The sequence below is a fragment of the Lolium rigidum genome, chromosome 1, assembly GCF_022539505.1.
Source record: "Lolium rigidum isolate FL_2022 chromosome 1, APGP_CSIRO_Lrig_0.1, whole genome shotgun sequence".
Classification (NCBI taxonomy): Eukaryota; Viridiplantae; Streptophyta; class Magnoliopsida; order Poales; family Poaceae; genus Lolium; species Lolium rigidum.
In genome coordinates, this window is record NC_061508.1 from 343,515,527 (window position 1) to 343,528,195 (window position 12,669).

Here is a 12,669-nt window from a genome sequence, read left to right on the forward strand (position 1 = left end):
TGATTATAACCGGCGTTGCCATCCATGAAGCTCAACACCTTGTGGCCAGCAGCGGCGTTTATCAACGTTTCCGCCACGGGCATCGGATATTCGTCCTTTGGGGTAGCTCTGTTAAGATCTCGGAAATCGATGGCCACGCGCCATCGGCCGTCCTTCTTCTCCACCGGAACTATACTGGAGATCCACTCAGCATACCTGCACGGCCTGATGAATCCGGCGGCCAACATTTTCTCAATTTCCTTCTTGACTTCTTCCAGAATCTCGGCCTTCATCCGACGTGCTCGTTGTTGGAACGGCCGAAATCCTTTCTTCGGGGGAGGCGATGCTCAATGATGCTCCTGTCCAAACCAGGCATCTCCGTGTAATCCCATGCAAAGCAATCCGGGTATTCCTTCAACGGGGCTATCATCCGTCCCCCGAGCTGCGGATCTAACTTCTTGCCGATAAAAGTAGGTCGAGGCTTATCCCCGGGACCGATGTCAACTTCTTCTAGCTCATCAGCTGACGTGAACCCGTACCCTAGCTTCCCGTCACCTGTGAGGTCGACTCCGCATACTGGGAGAGCGGGCGATACGGATACAGCGGGCCAATTACTAGCGTCGGCTTCTACCTTGATCATCACCAGGATGTTTTGGCGGTGTCGGGGCCGATCCCATGGAGCAGCCTCTTCCTTGTCTTTGCCACGAGAGCAGTTGCCCTCGCCTTTATCTTCATCAAGGGGGTGCCCCAGTTCTATCATGTTGATGTTGAACGGATGTCCTGGCTGGCACCTCCCGGGGTGAGTACCGTTAATCCTGTCAACGGCACGCGCCGGTGAATTATGCGCTCCTGGTGTCGCCGATGTGCGCGACAACGGCAGGCGGGGCTGGAGTGGCACTTTTCCTTGGTAGGTTCTGAGAGCTGACTCTAACAAAGAGTGCTGATTCTTCATGACCTCCACGATCATCCGAACGGCGACATGCTCCAAAGTATTCACCAGGCTCTCGGAATGGAGGCGCAACGAGTGAGCCACCATGCCACCAATCTCGTGGCGTACGGCCCTGGTAAGTTCTTCTGACGGGACAGATAGGTCCACTTCATCGAGTGCGCCTTCCGGTGAGAACTCCTTCCGCCTGACGTCATGCGGACGGGTTCTGCGATATGAGCCGATGAGGTCGGCTTCGAGGGTAGCCTTCATCTCGTTGTATTGCTTCTTGAGGTCGTCAGGCAGATCCTCGTAGGTGACTGGCGTGCCGTCCGCCATCTCAGATGTAGATGGCGATGTGGTTGATGTAGACGATTGTCCCACCGGGCGTGCCAGAATGTGTTTACTGCCAAAACCCACCGGCGGGCAGCGGCCTTGTCAACACCGTAGAGCCAGGAAGAGCCTAGAGCTGCGGCTGGCTGAGACCCCTCCGAGCGACGGCCCGCAATGCTCTTCTGGTCACACGCGGCGATGCGAAGTGCAAGGGCGTGCCACCTGACCTATACCTGGTCAGGAAGGTGATGGGGATGCCTCGCTTAGTTTCTGCAGGGGCATACATGTAAACATTAAATACGAGCCTCGATCGGCTCTCGGGTTATCCTGTGAATCGGCTCAAAGAGCCGATCCACCCATGATTCGTACGGGGTGCACGAATACTTGGTGGTCCTGCTTGATCAAGATGAAGCTAATGAGATCTACGACGATTTAGGGTTTTCACCGCATAATCGGATCATCCTACTCCAGAGTTGGGCCTCGCGGCCACGCACGGTGCTCGTAAGCCGATCCTAAACAAGGCCTAAAAACCAACATGAAGTTGATCCTCGGAACATCCCGTTTAGGACTTGCGAACGCCACTCTACGTGCCACCGGATCCTCCCCCTTTGTAAGGCCTAACTATTGCGGATATTAAACTAATCCTTGTAGAACAAGGAGCAATCGTAACGGATCAGATCTACTAAATAATGATCAAGCGGGGTGCCGCCCCCACACCTGAGATAGGCGTGAGGGCGGCTAGATATGCAAGGGTTGCACTACGTAAGCATGCTTGAACGAAGAACAATGCTAACCCTAACACATCTAATGATAACTACGTTGCTCGCCATCAAAAGCGCTTCAGTACGAGCAACGCATGAACAACGTGGGGCTTGTGCTGCCTAGATCGCAAGATGCGATCTAGGTAGCATGTCGCTTACCTGATAGAAACCCTCGAGACGAAGGAGTTGGCGATGCGCCGAGATTGGTTTGTTTTGGGGTTGAACGTGAGTTGTTGTTTATTCCATAAACCCTAGGTACATATTTATAGTCCAGGGGACTTTCTAATGAGGGCGCGCACTAAACCGTGCACGAGTAAGATTCTATCTCTAAACTAAAATACGATCTAATATGTTACAGATACACGGGCAATTAAGCCCAACTTGGTATAAAAGGCCGATCCGCGTATTCCTTCTATATATATATATCTTCAGACCATCTTGATCGCGGCCCACCTCTGACTTGGTCAAATTCTGGTGATAACAGCTGGGTAGAGCCCAACACGTATTTCGGCGGTTATCATAAGGGTTTGGCCCTTTTAAGGGGTCTGTTAGACGTGCTCTAACAAGCTACATTTTAACGATCGTCAAAATTGGATGTCAACCTCAGACGGACCAAAATGCACTGCAACAACATCTAGGGTTTCTCGAATAATGCCATATCTCACACCGGGTTATGCCTCGGTCAACAATTGCATTGAAATACAAGTTTTATCAAGAATGTATTTTGTACGCACGTATGGGTGTGGGTATGTTTTGAACCGTTGATCTTTACCTCCTGATTTCCGCTTGCCGTGGTAAATGGAAAAAGTAATTTCAGTCTAAGTACAAAAGTAATTTCCGTCTGAGTACAAAAATAATCCATCTCTCTCCTCCTTATAGCTGAATGTCAAAGCAAAACGAACACCGACAGAAACACTTGCACTCATGCGTCTAACTACAAAAGTAATTTCCGTTTTATATATCACCAAAAATCGTATGGATGGTTATGTTCTTTTTCTACCCTTTAGGATTTTTCTGCAAAGTTTTTAGGACTACTATTTTCTCCTACTCTGTCGGTTAGTTTTCACCTTTTTGGTTCATATAATTTCATTTTCTATTAATGAAACATGTGATTGCTCTCAAAAAGAATGTGCCTCTACTTTCTTTGGACGGAAGGCTTGAGTATATTCTTGTTTTAAATTAATGAACCCATCACCAGTATAAAGTCATAAAAATATTCAACGGCTACAACACTTGGATCCAAGATCCCAAATGAGCTTCGCAAGAAGTTAAGAATACCATCACATAAGACACCAATCTGCCCCCAACGCAAGACTGCACCTAGCAAACTAGGATACATGCAACATAGTTGGAGGCTCCTAGGCCGGAGCATCCTTGGCGGTGTTCTCTAGAACATGAATCTTGCCAATCACCAACTTCATCGCCTCCGTCCATCGGACTCTAATGAGTGTAATTCTGTAAATATAAGTTCCCTCCCGCGCGACTGTGGCACTGCCGTCCTTAGCTCGTGGCCCTCCGTGCTCTATCCTCTAGGTCTCGCGCCGATTCATAGTGAGACAAAAATGGTGGCGACAAGACCATAGTGGCGCGTGTTGGTGGGTGACGTCGATGGGTGGAAGACTACGATTCGTTCGGTGTGGTGGTTCTTACGGGGCGGAAGAAATCTCTGTCGGTCTTCCAACCCTGTCACGGTGACGCATGAGGGTGCCATCATTCATTCTTGAAGGGCGTCAGGTGTACCCTCTTCCCACCCACCCTCACGTACTGGGGGAATCCTAGGACCTGTCCGGGCAACAACGTCGTCGTCGTGGCATTCCTTCTTGCTGGTACTGCTTGGTCCGCGATGTTTCGAAGGTCTACGAGCGTGGTGAAACTTCGTCGGAGGGCCCAACGGTTGAGGGCCTGGGCCATCATCGTTCGGTCGAGTTGCTGTGTTGGCATTGTTTTCTCTTTTTTGTTCTCTTCTTTTTCGTTTGGACTTGCTTGTGCTGTGGCCCGAACAGTTATATCGAGTGGTTGCTATATTAATATAGCGGGACGAAAGCCTATTTCGAGAAAAATTAGGTACGGAGTACTGAGATTAAGTAAGAAATCAGAAATCAGACAGCTGGAATAAAGAAATGTGCATATATAAAAGTGTTGTGCCTCTTCCATTTAATCTAGCCTCCTGCGAATTTTCTCTTAGGAACGCTCCAGCCTCCAGTAGTTGTGCTCTTGTCAAGAGCAACAGCTGGTCATCAATGCAAAAGGCCCCAGAGAAGGCCACTCTCGGGGGCTGCCCTAGCTAGCGCTCGAGCGCCAGGGAAAGATTAAGCGATCGGTTTCCAACCAAAAAAAAATTCCATTTTTGGCAAATTTTGGACTGTAGTGGAGGCTATTGAGGGAAAGTTTTGCATGCATGTAGAAACAGACGAATTTGATGATGTAAGCGAGAATCTTTCCAAATTTGAAAATTCAAAACGTTTTATCTCACAAACGACAACTCCGATTTAAGATCTGTTTTCACCAATAAATCCGTCTCGACGAGATCTTCAAAACTAGCACCCATGTTAATATGTTTCGACAAACTTTTTTTCTGGCTAAAAGTTATCAACTCTCTCCTATTCGAATAATCAACCCCTCCGTACTTGAGTGATCAACGGTAAATGTATAAAATTATCAACCTGGTGCAGTGTATTGAGAGAAAGTTCTGCATGCATGCACAAATAGACGAATCTGCTGATGTCAGCGGAATCTTTTCCAAATTTTAAAATTCAAAACGTTTTAACTTTCAAACGACAACCCCAAATTAAGATCCGCTTTCACCAATAAATTTGTCTCGACGAGATCTTCAAAACTAGCACCCATGTTGATATGTTTCGAGAAAAAAATTTTCTGGCTAAAAGTTATCAACCCTCTCCTATTCGAATAATCAACCCCTCCGTACTTGAGTGATCAACGATAAATATATAAAATTATCAACCTAGTGCAGGGTATTGAGGGAAAGTTCTGCATACATGCACAAATAGACGAACCTGCTGATGTCAGCGGAATCTTTTCCAAATTTTAAAATTCAAAACGTTTTAACTTTCAAACGACAACCCCAAATTAAGATCCGCTTTCACCAATAAATTCGTCTCGACGAGATCTTCAAAACTAGCACCCATGTTGATATGTTTCGAGAAAGTTTTTTTCTGGCTAAAAGTTATCAACCCTCTCCTATTCGAATAATCAACCCCTCCGTACTTGAGTGATCAACGATAAATATATAAAATTATCAACCTAGTGCAGGGTATTGAGGGAAAGTTCTGCATGCATGCACAAATAGACGAATCTGCTGATGTCAGCGGAATCTTTTCCAAATTTTAAAATTCAAAACGTTTTAACTTTCAAACGACAACCCCAAATTAAGATCCGCTTTCACCAATAAATTTGTCTCGACGAGATCTTCAAAACTAGCACCCATGTTGATATGTTTCGAGAAATTTTTTTTCTAGCTAAAAGTTATCAACCCTCTCATATTCGAATAATCAACCCCTCCGTACTTGAGTGATCAACGATAAATATATAAAATTATCAACCTAGTGCAGGGTATTGAGGGAAAGTTCTGCATACATACACAAATAGACGAACCTGCTGATGTCAGCGGAATCTTTTCCAAATTTTAAAATTCAAAACGTTTTAACTTTCAAACGACAACCCCAAATTAAGATCCGCTTTCACCAATAAATTCGTCTCGACGAGATCTTCAAAACTAGCACCCATGTTGATATGTTTCGAGAAACTTTTTTTCTGGCTAAAAGTTATCAACCCTCTCCTATTCGAATAATCAACCCCTCCGTACTTGAGTGATCAACGATAAATATATAAAATTATCAACCTAGTGCAGGGTATTGAGGGAAAGTTCTGCATGCATGCACAAATAGACGAATCTGCTGATGTCAGCGGAATCTTTTCCAAATTTCAAAATTCAAAACATTTTATCTTTCAAACGACAACTCCAAATTAAGATCCGCTTTCACCAATAAATCCGTCTCGACGAGATCTTCAAAACTAGCACCCATATTGATATATTTCGAGAAACTTTTTTTCTGGCTAAAAGTTATCAACCCTCTCCTATTCGAATAATTAACCCCTCCGTACTTGAGTGATCAACGGTAAATGTATAAAATTATCAACCTGGTGCAGGGTATTGAGGGAAAGTTCTGCATGCATGCACAAATAGACGAATCTGCTTGATGTCAGCGGAATCTTTTCCAAATTTTAAAATTCAAAACGTTTTAACTTTCAAACGACAACTCCAAATTAAGATCCGCTTTCACCAATAAATCCGTCTCGACGAGATCTTCAAAACTAGCACCCATGTTGATATGTTTTGAGAAACTTTTTACGGCTAAAAGTTATCAAGCCTCTCTATTTGAATAATCAACCCCTCCGTACTTGAGTGATCAATGGTAAATGTATAAAATTATCAACCCGAAAGTTAATTTTATTTTAAACATTTTACCGAATATTTTTTAGTTTAGAAGCTATCAACCCGGTGTCCTGTTATTTATCAACGATAAATATAAATAACTACCAAGCCAAAAAATCTAACTTCATTTCGAATATTTTGGCGACTCTTTTTAGTTTACAAGTTATCAACCCGGTGCTCCGTTATTTATCAATGGTAATTATAAAAAAACTACCAACCCTAAAAATTATTTCATTTAGAATATTTTAGCGAACATTTTTTATTTTACAAGCTATCAACTTGGTGCCTCGTTATTTATCAACTGTAAATATAAATAAATAATAACCCTAAAAAGTATTTCATTTAGAATATTTTAGCGACTCTCTTTTAATTTACAAGCTATCAACCCGGTGACCCGCTATTTATCAATGGTAAATATAAATAAATATCAACCCTAAAAATTTAATTTAATTTAAAATATGTAGCGCCTCTTTTTTTGTTTACAAGTTATCAACCCGGTGCCCCGTTATTTATCAACGGTAAATATAAATACCTAGCAACCCTAAAAAGTAAATTTCATTTAGAATATTTTAGCAACTTTTGTTAGCTTACAACTTAAAACAGTACTTAATTTGAGTAGCAAGTGGTAGTTCATTTGAGTTGCAAGTGGATCTTCCCACCTGTTATTTTCCCCCTTAAAAACCACTGGCCCGAAAAAGGGAATTGCAAAAGGACCCCATTAAATATGAATTACCGTATGAAAATGAAACCAAAAGGGAATTGCAAAAAGAGAATTGAGAGCCTGCCTCGTACTGAAGAAAAAGAGTGAGATGCTATGTGTATGCATGCAACAGCTTATGAAAGTGTGAACGCTCATTAAATGCAAATCCATGAGATGATCTGTGCATGTGCATGCATGCAGTGTGAACGCTCTTGGCTACATGCAACTTGCAAAGTAGTAATAGAAGCTGTTAGTGTGAATACGTGTGAACGCAATTAAAACACTAAGTGATAAAAAGGGAATTGACTCGCTTCGCGAGCGCTTCCGCGCCATGGAAAGTGATTGCTCGAGCGCTCGATTGCCAGGGAGGGGATTCGCACTCTCGGGTCTCTTGGACTCGCCGGCATCTGCCGCGAGACTCTCCGCGTCATGCGCTCCTGTCCCCCAGGCTTCAATTGCGTGTGCGTCATGGTGATCACGCTCGCGCTGTCCTTGCTCGCGCACGTCGCGGTCTCCCGTGTCCTCTTCTCCCACGCGGTCGCCGCCGCCGCCTCCGGACGCCACCGGCGCCGGCTTTGTCCGCCTCGCCTCCCACTGGGTCCCTTTCCTTGTAGCGGAGGCTATCCTCCTCTGGGTTATTCACTTCCTCCATGACACCTCCGTGACCTTCTGCGTCTTCTCCGTCGTCCCCCTCTACTCCGGCGATGCAGACCGCGACGCCCGGTCCGTCGCGCGCGACCTCTCCGGACTACCCAGGTCCAAAGCCAAGAACTTCGTCTCCGTCTTCCCCGCCAACGCCCGCCTGATGGCTCGCCTCGCCCGCACCGGCGCCGAGGCGCGTTTCAACGCCACCGTCCGCGACGGCTTCCTCCTCCTCCTCGGCTACACCGCCCTCTTCGGCGCTGCCGCCGTGCTCATGCACCTGCCACGCGCGGCGCTGCTGCTGGTGGGCGGCACCGCGTACCTCGCCGGGGCTGTGTACATCGGCGCGGTGTGGCGCGTCGCGTGCATGCTGTCGGTGCTGGAGGAGGATGGTGCCGGGGGCTTCCGCGCCTTGCACGCGTGCGACGAGCTCCTCACACGCGCCAGAAAGTTCTGGGCCGCGGCCGGCGTGTTCACCACGCTCGACTTCTACGCCTTGGCCACGCAGCTCGGATTCGGGGTGCTCGTGGTGGACAACAGGATGGGCCTGGGAGTCTGGCTCCGGGTGGCCGCCGGGTTGGCGATGGCGGCGGCGCTGTGGATCGCGGTGGTGGCAGGGCTGGTGGCTCCCGTGGTGGTGTACTTCGTATGCAAGAGCTCCGGCAGCACGACCAAGAGCCCTACCGACGTCGGCCGGAAAGGACGAGCCACTCCGAATCGGAAGGGATGGTGATGGAGCTCCCAGCACGTTGCGCATATTGCAATTGCAAGTTTGCAACCCCCCTGCTTACCTGGTGTACACTTGGCTAATCCACGCTGATATTACGAATTTGCACGTTTAGGATTATCTCTGGTCGAGTATAACTCCAGATTGAGCTTCCGTTCATCCGTTGTAGATATACTTGCTGTAATTAGGACTTGGGAATACTTACATTCTAGTAGTACTATCGTGTACGTACACTTGGAGGAGCTAGATCCTTTAGTACCGTATTCACTAAACCAAGCCATGTGTTGTGTGTTCAATATCTTCACCTTTTTTGTTGTTTCATTTCCTTTATTTTTGCTGTTAAATGTGTCAGATCCATGAGTGGCAAACTCCTCCCTAGTTATTAATAAAATGTTAGTACATGAATGAATTTTTATTCTTCACTAAATTGTTTCTCAAAAGAAAGAGAAATGGCATAGGGAGCCCCAAAAATGATTTCATTTCTATCATACAGTGCGCTAGAATGAGAGCCTTGTTGTAAACGGATGTCCGGAGCATGCATCTACCGTCTATTCTTTTATGTTTGCTCTAAGATTGGCACTTTAATGAAATATTTGTATGCAGCCTACCCCAGACTAGTACTTACTTATTTTTATACATGAATTTATTTTTTACTGTACAATTTGTCTTTTTTTGTGGCTCATTTTACTCGAAACTCAAATATTCAAACGGTTCACAAAATATGGTTCAAAAGTTACAGAAATTTCAAGTTTTAAATCTAGATGTAATAATGTGTAAAGAGAGGGAATCGATGATAGAAAATATAATAAATAGAAAAGAGAGAAAGTGGGCCATGTACGGGATGTCCCATCATGGAATAAACCCATTTCTATTGGTTAAAATAGCCTCCCACATTTGTGCATGGTCTCTCTGCTCCACATTTTGGAATATCTTATGTAGCCCACTTCTCACTTCACTATATTTTATGAGATATAACTTTAAAATTTCAATCTTCCATAGCCTTTGAACCACAAGTTAATATGTGAAGCGTTTGAATATCTGTGTTCCTAACTAGAAGAGCTTCAAAACATGTCTAATATTGTATATATTTAGGCAATATTTGAAATTAAAAAATTGAAACTTATTGATATTTTTTGTTGAAACAGTTGATAAAATGCTAAGGAAAACAGTTGATAAACTGGGTTGGAATATATTCACGTCACTCTGTTTCAAACTTCGTTCATCATAGTAATAAAATAATTGGCAATTTTCTTGGAGGTCAAACCTTCAAACATATGATGAAAACAAAATAGCCAACATGAATTTTTGAGTTCGAATGCTAAGAAAAACACGCAATGGTTGTATTGAAAAATGAGGGTGCCCCCGGTATTGCGATTTCAGACCAGACCATCAAATTGGAACACCTTTTTCCCAACTAACTTTATTTCCGAAACTGAAGTGTTCTAATTTTAGTTTCCCGTCCGTCGCTGGCTAGAGCCTCGATCAAGTTATTCATGCTGACATGCATAAGTAATAGCTGCAAGTTAAAAGCAGCGCTTTGGATCCTGTTCGGGAAAAAGGCAGTGAGAAAAGTCAAGAGGGGCCTCCCTATCTTGATGTGCAGGCGCATGAATAGGTAGTAGAATTTCTAAAGATAACGACTGGCCCTGGTTTTGCTCTGAACCATGCTTGCAAGACGCAACAACCCCTGCTGTATCCATGGCATGAGCAAAAGAAGCGGACGCACTAACATAGCCATTTGAGAGCACCCGTCTCTCTCACAAGTTCCAAGTAACTCCCAATTCCATATCGCGATCTGCTCGATCGGGCCATTTCCCGGAGTTCTCCCCGTATTGGCCACCGGTACCATCCTATTCTCTCTTGCAAATAACCCATACATATGTTTTAGCATTTCAAGTTACACAAATCATAGTTTCGTCCTTGCGAATTATCGGATCCAAACAGGTACCCAAGAGAGAAGGCATGCAAGGTCCCGGTTCGCATCCTCACCAACCGATCCAGGCTTTCTACCCCGGTGGATACCCTCCTCCGGCGGGATGGCCCGGTTACCCTGTCCCACCAAGCGCATTTGCCGCAGCTCCGCAGTATCCGCCTCCTGGCGGGCATCCTCAGCATGGAGGGTACCCGCCGACGCAAGGTGGATACCCTCCGGCAGGGTATCCCCAGCAGCCTGGATACCCGCAAGCTGGCTACGCCGTCCATGGTTCATCTAAGAAAGCTCCAAAACAAGGTATGTTATATATGATATGCTTTTTCAGCTGGATCATTAATATTGGTACTCGGTTAGATAACATGGGGAAAACTATCATTTTGCAATACATGTAAAGCCCTGCAATGAAATACTACCATGTTTGCAGGTAAGAGTGGTGGCTCTGGCTTTGGCTCAATTCTCGCCGGTGGCGCTGTCGTGGCGGGTGCATTGCTTGGAGCCGCGCTGTCCGAGGGCAAGTTCAAGGCCGGCAAGTACGACAAGAAGAAGAAGTCCGGCAAGTTCAAGTGGTAGTAAACAAACAAAAACATGAGGTTACGATCGTCCCTTGTGGTGGCAATTCTGTGTTTTTCGTACGCTGGAAATTCAAAGTTCTTATTGTAAGATTGTTGCACTAGCCTATGATCGTCCCTTGTGAGTGATGGCAATTCTTTGTTTTTGGTACGCTGGAAATTTAAAGTTCTTGTTGAAAGATTGTTGCATTAGCCAATTATTTTAAAAATCCGAACTGAGAGGAAGGGTTATGATCTTTTTTTGGAGTTTTGACGTGCGCAGCGGGAAAAAGGCTGGCCGCAATACTTTTTTTTTTGTTGCTTTTGTTGGGTTTTGAACCCTCAACCTCTGATTTCGAGTTGTATGCACTAATGCACCTAACTAATTCATCCATCATTCCGAACTGATGGGTGGAAGTTATGCAGTATATTTATATTGAACACTCATCTTACGTCTAGGCTATTATATATAGTAAATTTATATCCAACACTTATATCATGTCGGTTTTTTAATACTGCATGAGCAGGATCTCGAACTTAAAACCTCTTGGCTCTTCTACCGAAGTACTGTTCAGCATACGGAATGCAAATACCAAGTCTAGTGTGTCCACATTAGGGCTGCAAAGCGGCTCCGTTAGCGGGGTGGATTAAAGTACGAATAGTGCAAGCTACCTAGATTTAGAATCGGGGCATCCAGTACAATCTCTATCTTTTCTGCTTGAGACGTGCTTCGGTGAGCACCCCTCCCCAAACTCAGATGGGTTTCTACCCGGCCCGTGGAATCTCATATCTGAGCCCCTGTATAGTCCCGTATACTGGTAATCTGGCATACCGTATCTCGTACAATCCCAATCCCGATCCCCACGTCCCCCGCTCGATCACTCTCCTCACGCCTTGAAGGAAAGATTGCCAGCGCATGTGGATGATCTCCTTCCTACTTCCTGTGTGCCATCTCCATGGAGATCTGGGTGGCCTTCGACTCCAGCATCACCTACGACCGGGAAAGCATCGAGCGGTGACCGGTGAGGTTCACCGACGGCCACGACAAGTGCCCGATGAGGCGATGACCAAGCAGCAGCTGGTTATCGCCAATTGGGAGCCCATGCGGAACGACACACTCCGGCGGCTCATGAGTGCGCCATCCTGTGGTTCCCCACCCCGCGTGCGCCTATCGACGCCGCGCGCGTGGTTGGCGGTGTCCGTGAGGGAGCTCATACACATCGTCGCCGATAGCAGCAAAACAGCGCCTCTCCGGGTAGAGCTCGCCGACGTCGATGGACCCGGCGCGACCGTCCAGTTCGATGCGGCTCCTGTAGCAGCACAGCTTACCGACCTCAAGCGCACGCTCAACACGCAATTCCTGTACGCCCAGCTCAGCCGCATTCTTGATGAAGGAGAACGTGCCGCCCGTGGCCTCGGCCATGATGTGCATCGCCGACGCGTCGTGGTCAGTGCCGAACCGGTCGGCACGAGCGTAGCGCAGTCAATGCGTTTGGTGTTCATGTAGAGGCGGTGTACATATCCTACCCATCGGATAGAAGTATCTCGCTCGAGGACGGCGTTCCTATGGAGCCATGGAGGTGGTCATCGAGCAACTTGACGGCCTTTTGGAGCGCGTCGTTGATGTTTGTGCCGCCGCTGGCCGCGAGGGACTCCACGGCGGGCTTC